Below are 6,787 nucleotides of genomic sequence, written 5' to 3'. Positions count from 1 at the left end.
TGATGCTGATAGATAGATAGATAGATAGATAGATAGATAGATAGATAGATAGATAGATAGATAGATAATGATGATGATAGATAGATAGATAGATAGATAGATAGATAGATAGATAGATAGATAGATAGATAGATAATGATGATGATTATAGATAGATAGATAGATAGGTAGGTAGGTAGGTAGGTAGGTAGATAGTAGATAGATAGAGATAGATAGATAGATAGATAGATAGATAGATAGATAGATAGATAGATAGATAGATAGATAGATAGATAGATAGATAGATAGATAGATAATGATGATGATAGGTAGGGTAGGTAGGTAGGTAGGTAGGTAGATAGATAGATAGATAGATAGATAGATAGATAGATAGATAGATAGATAGATAGATAGATAGATAGATAGATAGATAGATAGATAGAGCCAACGGTTCACCAAACAGATGTTCGGTAGGCAAAAGGGTATTAGCTCAAGGTCCTTAGAGAAATGGGATCTAAATACATTTTTTAAATGTACAGGTATACTCAAAGCAAGATGAGAAGCCCTTGGGGAAATCTATTTTGTGGGATTCTCTCAAAACAAGACAAGGGAACTCAAAGCCCCTTCTGGCCCTGCCTATAAACATCGCAAAACTGCTACCGTAGTTATTAGATAAAAGAAAACGCCCCTGTATTCAGAATCATACATGACCATCACTATCCCAGATGTGGACCAGATGTTAATATTTGTGCTACTGTAAGGAAATTGGAGCAAAACTCTGATAACAAAGTGTTCATTAAAAAAAGAAAAAAAGGATTGGGGAGGTAATGTTAAGGAATAACAGACACAAGATTAGCAAATTGAATTACCAGGAGGAAATTTACAGTATCTAACATCCTTCATGGAAAAACATATTGTAATTTCGGGGACGAGTCACTTTTACGGCTCAGGCTTAAGTTTATCATTCTCCTTAATCATTTATAACAGATTATTTTTCCCCTTGCCTTAAGGCATGACGTCAGCCTTTCAGGAAATTCAACATCGCTGGGCTGGTGCCATACGGAATCCTATAGCCATGGTATCGTGGATTTCAGAGGACTCGGAGAGGGGAACAAAAATAAACATTTATTTATTATTTATTAATTCAATTTGTAAGCTGCCCTTCTCGCGGACTCCATAAGGAGAATCCAAATTATCTTTATTTCCAGTAAAACATCTAGCTAGGAAGAAGCATTGATGTTCCTGGTGATTTCATTGTGATAAGAAACTTGTTTCCAATCATCGGGAGGGAATATATATATACATATATATACATACACATACAAATATATATATATACATATATATACATACACATACAAATACACATACACATACACATACACACACACACACACACACACACATATATATATATATATGTCACATGTTTTTTTGCTGAATTTGAAAATTAAGGGAGACTAGGATAGATCTATTTTGGCCTTATTTTGGCCTCATCAGCTAGCCATACCCTCACTGGGACTTGAACCTGCAACCTTTGCCTTCTAAGGCAGAGTATTATCCTCTAGGCTACAGTATCCAATCCCTTCAGCTCTACACCAGGGAGGGGTTACATATTTTTGTGTCGAATCACCCTGGTGTATTGAAGGAACATCACAGCTCCTTATTTGCCTCTCGGCCCAACCCAGGGCCATTTCCAAGGCATTTATTTATTTATTTATTTACTTACTTACTTATTTATTGGATTTGTATGCTGCCCCTCTCCGTAGACTCAGGGCGGCTAATTTTATTGATAGCCGACAATTCTTTCTGTATGTATCACATGTTTTTTTGCTGAATTTGAAAATTAAGGGAGACTAGGATAGATCTATTTATCTATATATATAGTGATACGTAGTCTTACAAACCCCTTGTCATATAAACTTTTTGAGATACAAACCCGGGGTTTAAGATTTTTTTGCCTCTTCTTCCAAACTATTTTTACCTTACAAACCCAAGCCGCCACCACTTCACCTCCAGACTTCTGTTGCCAGCGAAGTGCCCATTTTTGTGCTGCTGGGATTCCCCTGAGGCTCCCCTCCATGGGAAACACCACCTCCAGACTTCCGTGTTTTTGCAATGCTGCAGGGGAATCCCAGCAGCGCAAAAACGGGCGCTTCACTGACAACGGAAGTCCGGAGGTGGGGTTTCCCAGCAAGGGGAGCCTCAGCGAAATTGCAGCATCACAAAACACACGGAGGTCCGAAGGTGGGGTTTCCCATGGAGGGGAGCCTCAGCGAAATCGCAGCATCACAAAAACACGGAAGTCTGGAGGTGGGGTTTCCCATGGAGGGGAGCCTCAGGGGAATCCCAGCAGTGCAAAAACAGGTGCTTCAGCTGGCAAAAAGGGTGAGTTTTGGGCTTCCACGCATTAATTGCTTTTCCATTGATTCCTATGAGAAACATTGTTTCGTCTTACAAACTTTTCACCTTACAAACCTCATCTCGGAACTAATTAAGTTCGTAAGGCGAGGTATCACTGTATATATATAATTTCTTCAAGATGAACAGTTTGAAAAGCAAGGTTTATCATGTTTGAGAACCTCTTTATGGCCTCTACAAAACATAATTATGCTTGCTCTCTTTCCTTTTTTAAAAAAAGACACCATTTTCATGATTAGTAAGCCAGAAGAGATATTTTTAAAACATTTCTGAATGTGCATTGTTACTTTTTTCCCAGGCACAGCGTGAAAAGTGGTTTAGAGCTGCTTCGGTTGCTATCGTGTTTTTATATCCTAAGCCAAGCAAATATACCTCTGCTGAGCAAAACAGGAGGTGTAGCCCATAGTCAGGAGATCTTACATTGGATGAGAAGCAACTGGCTATGGGCAGGGACTTGGTTACGAGTCCCTTGAAATGATTGAGGGCTGCGGTGTTTTACAACTGTGGGGTAAATGTTTTTAGCGGGTGTTCTGTCGGGCTCTCTGGTAGACTTCTCCCAAAAATTCACAGGTACAAATTTCAGACACACACACGTTTGAAAATTCAAAACAATGTTCTTTATAATGAAAATTCACTTAAACCAAGCCCTCTTTTGGTATAGCAAAGTGCACTCGTCTCCAAACAAACTGGTAATTTGTACAAGTCCCTTATCAGTTCTGAGATACTTAGCTTGCAGCTGGGAGGCAATTCACAGTCCTTCTTCTTTCACAAAGTGAAACACACTTTGCTCTGGTTTAGTTTCAAAGCGGGGGAAAATCAGCACACAAAAGGTCAAAGTCAGTAAAGCAGTCACGAAACACAACCATCAGATAATCTTCCACAATGGCCAAACCCACAGGCTGTTCTTTATAGCAGCCTCACTAGTGACCACAGCCCCACCCAACCGCAGGTGGCCTCATTTTCTTTGATAATAACTTCTCAGTTGTTGCTGCCTATGCATCGCTCTCCGCATGCGTGGCTGTATCATTAACTCTTGTTCTGAATCCAAGGAGGAGCTAGATAATTGATCTCCTTCTGAGCTGTCTGCCCCACTCTCCTCCTCCCTGTCACTCATCTCTTCTTGGTCAGAGGAGCCTTCATCAGCAGATTCCACCGGGGGCAAAACAGGCCTGCAGCATGTGGATGTCTCCATGGGGCAGGAGCTGGGCCAGAGCTAACCACAACAGTGGGGGGGGGGGGAACAACCCCATCCTAGAAAATACGTATAAAGATCTGCAGCCCCAAGGAAGTTAGACAAGGTGGCTTACAACATGTTAGCAATACCACTTTTTAACACTGTAAGGGGAATGGTTGAACTGAAAGAGAGCGACTGGTTCAAAGTCACCCAGCCAGCTTTTAGCCCAAAGGTGGCACTAGAACTTACCCACTCCTGGTAATTTACGCAAGATTACCCAGCCAGCTTTCATGCCTAAAATGGAACTAGAACTCACTGTCTCCTGGTAATTAGCACAAGGTCACCCAGCCAGCTTTCATGCCTAAAATTGAACTAGAACTCACTGTCTCCTGGTAATTAGCACAAGGTCACCCAGCCAGCTTTCATGCCTAAAATGGAACTAGAACTCATTGTCTCCTGGTAAACACAAGGTCATCAAGGCAGCTTTCATGCCTAAGGAAGGACTAGAATTCACCCTCTCCTGGTAATTAGTACAAGGTCATCCAGCCAGCTTTCATGCTTAAGTTAAAACTAGAACTCATTGTCTCCTGGTAATTAGCACAAGGTCATCCAGCCAGATGGACAGACAGGCGGACAGATACTATGTTTTCTCCAAAATAAGACCCTGTCTTATATTTTTTTGAAACCCTGAAATAAGCGTTTGGCCTTATTGCCATGCACTCAAAAGCCCAATTGGGCTTATTATCAGGGGATGTCTTATTTTGGGGGTAACAGGGTACCTACAAAATTATGTACATAAAAGGATGTGCGGGGAAAATGCCCTCCACTAAAATGTCTATTTCTTTGCAGCTTGAACATAAAGTGCTCTCGCTAAAGTGTTTGTACCTGCAAACAGTCTAAAAATAAGCATAATTTAACAACGGACTCCTACCTCAAACTAAATAAAAATACCACTATCGGCTAGAGTCCAAAAAAGCAATTATCATGACGAAATGTGGGAATGAAACTTTCTATTATAGCCGGATCCATGTATTGCAGTAAACCACAGTTTGTTTAATTCTGATTTGTTAAATCAACCTCAGTATGTGGAGTCTTACAAAATACTGACCATCAGCCATAGCTGTAGTTCAAGGGTTTCCAAACTAAGTCACTTTAAGACTTGTGGACTTCAATTCCCAGAATTCCACAGCCAGCTTTACTTACCCAGCCAGATATATATATTCCTGGCTGGGGAATACTGGGAACTGAAGTCCACAAATCTTAAAGTGACTTGTATATATCTGGTTGGGTAAGTGAAGGGATTGGATACTGTAGCCTAGAGGTTAATTCTCTGCCTTACAAGGCAAAGGTTGCAAGTTCAAGTTCCAGTGAGGGTATGGCTAGCTGATGAGGCCAAAATAAGGCCAAAATAGATCTATCCTAGTCTCCCTTAATTTTCAAATTCAGCATTAAAATAAAGGGACCACTTAAAAACAGAATATAACTTCAAGCAAATAAAACTTCTGTGAAATCAAACTTAGGAAGCAACACTGATTGACAGTCAATTTCACATGCTGGTTTGCAAATGGAATAGTTGTGCAAATGAAATATTCAATGAGAATATTTCATTCATTCAGATCTAGGATGTGTCCCCTTTATTTTTTTTGATATATATATATATATATATATATATATCACATGTTTTTGCTGAATTTGAAAATTAAGGGAGACTAGGATAGATCTAGTTCGGCCTTATTCTGGCCTCATCAGCTAGCCATACCCTCACTGGGACTTGAACTTGCAGCCTTTGCCTTGTAAGGCAGAGAATTAACCTCTAGGCTACAGTGCCCAATCCCTTCAGCTCTGTACCAGGGAAGGGTTTCGACACAAAAAACACCTAACTGTTCTCTGGTACAGAGCTGGACAAATTGAATACTGTAGCCTAGAGGTTAATTCTCTGCCTTACAAGCTGACTAAGCAATTTACTAACAGTTTGGGCGAACCGGTGAGAACCAGCTGGATTTCACCTGTGGCGTGAACCAATCTAAAACTCAGGAAAAATGATATAAAACAATTAGTTAATTAGAACAATTGATCAGTGGAACAACTTGCCTCCAGAAATTGTGGGTGCTCCATTTCTGGACATTTTTAAAGAAGAGATTGGACAATCACTTGTCCAAAGTGGTTTTCCTGCCCAAGCAATGGGTTAGACTAGAAGACCTCCAAGGTCCCTTCCAACTCCGTCATCCTGTTCTCATTTTTATATCGTAAACCCACATCTTTTTTTTTTCTTATTTAAACACAGCCTTGGAATTTCTCAAACTGGGTTTCAATCATCTTGAGCACATTGCAAAACCCAGCTCCATTCTCTAAAATAATCACTTTCTGGGTAGACACAGTCCACTCTCCTCCCCTACCTCCCAAGAGCTGCTATTTGCATTTACAAAATAAATATTTACTCACCCCATGTGGCGGGACATTCAATACCACAGTTAGATGCCAGAATAGCCCTGGGTTGTGTGTAGCACTGATTTATAAGGCCAAAAAACAAACCATCTAATTTGTGCCCCTTCAACCAGCTGCTATCTCCAGATTCCATACCAGGATGCCGATAGATCACATTTGCATGGAAATAAAACATTAATTGTGTCTGGAAAAAAGAGATTATTCCACTTCATCCCTTCTCCGGTTCCTTTCCAAGTGTTCTGGACCAACACTTGGTCTCATTTGGGCCAATAGGCTTTAAACTGCAGTTGGATTGGCGAACGGAGATACCCAAATCCTTTAAAGAGGAAATAATCCGTGACATGATGCTATTTTTGGCCAGGGTTTTTTTTTTTTTTTGTGGTTGTCGTTGTCACTCTGTTCCCCTCCTGATGGCTTGCAGAGATGCAAGGCATGAAAATTAAGTCATCAGCAAACATTTCCAATCTGGGATATTAGCTTTGGTGGCTTCAAAGAAAACGATTGCCAGAGTGATAATCTCCCTGGTTTGTATTCGACACACACACACAAAAATGTGCTCTGCGGTTTCTCTTTCGCTCAAGGAGAACCATCAACAGCTTCAAGCGCTACCCAGGCAACATTAAACAACAGAATCTAAATGGAAAATGCATGGGTAAAGCAACTGAGAGGCAGTTTGGTCTAGTGGTTAAGGTGCCATGTGTCCTCCTTAAACTATTATTATTTTAGTTCAAAACTAATGGGAACAGACAGAGGTGGATTCCTCCCAGT

Source organism: Erythrolamprus reginae, chromosome 7, assembly GCF_031021105.1.
Source record: "Erythrolamprus reginae isolate rEryReg1 chromosome 7, rEryReg1.hap1, whole genome shotgun sequence".
Taxonomy (NCBI): Eukaryota; Metazoa; Chordata; class Lepidosauria; order Squamata; family Dipsadidae; genus Erythrolamprus; species Erythrolamprus reginae.
The sequence above is the reverse complement of the archived record's forward strand: the minus strand, read 5'-3'. Positions refer to the sequence as shown.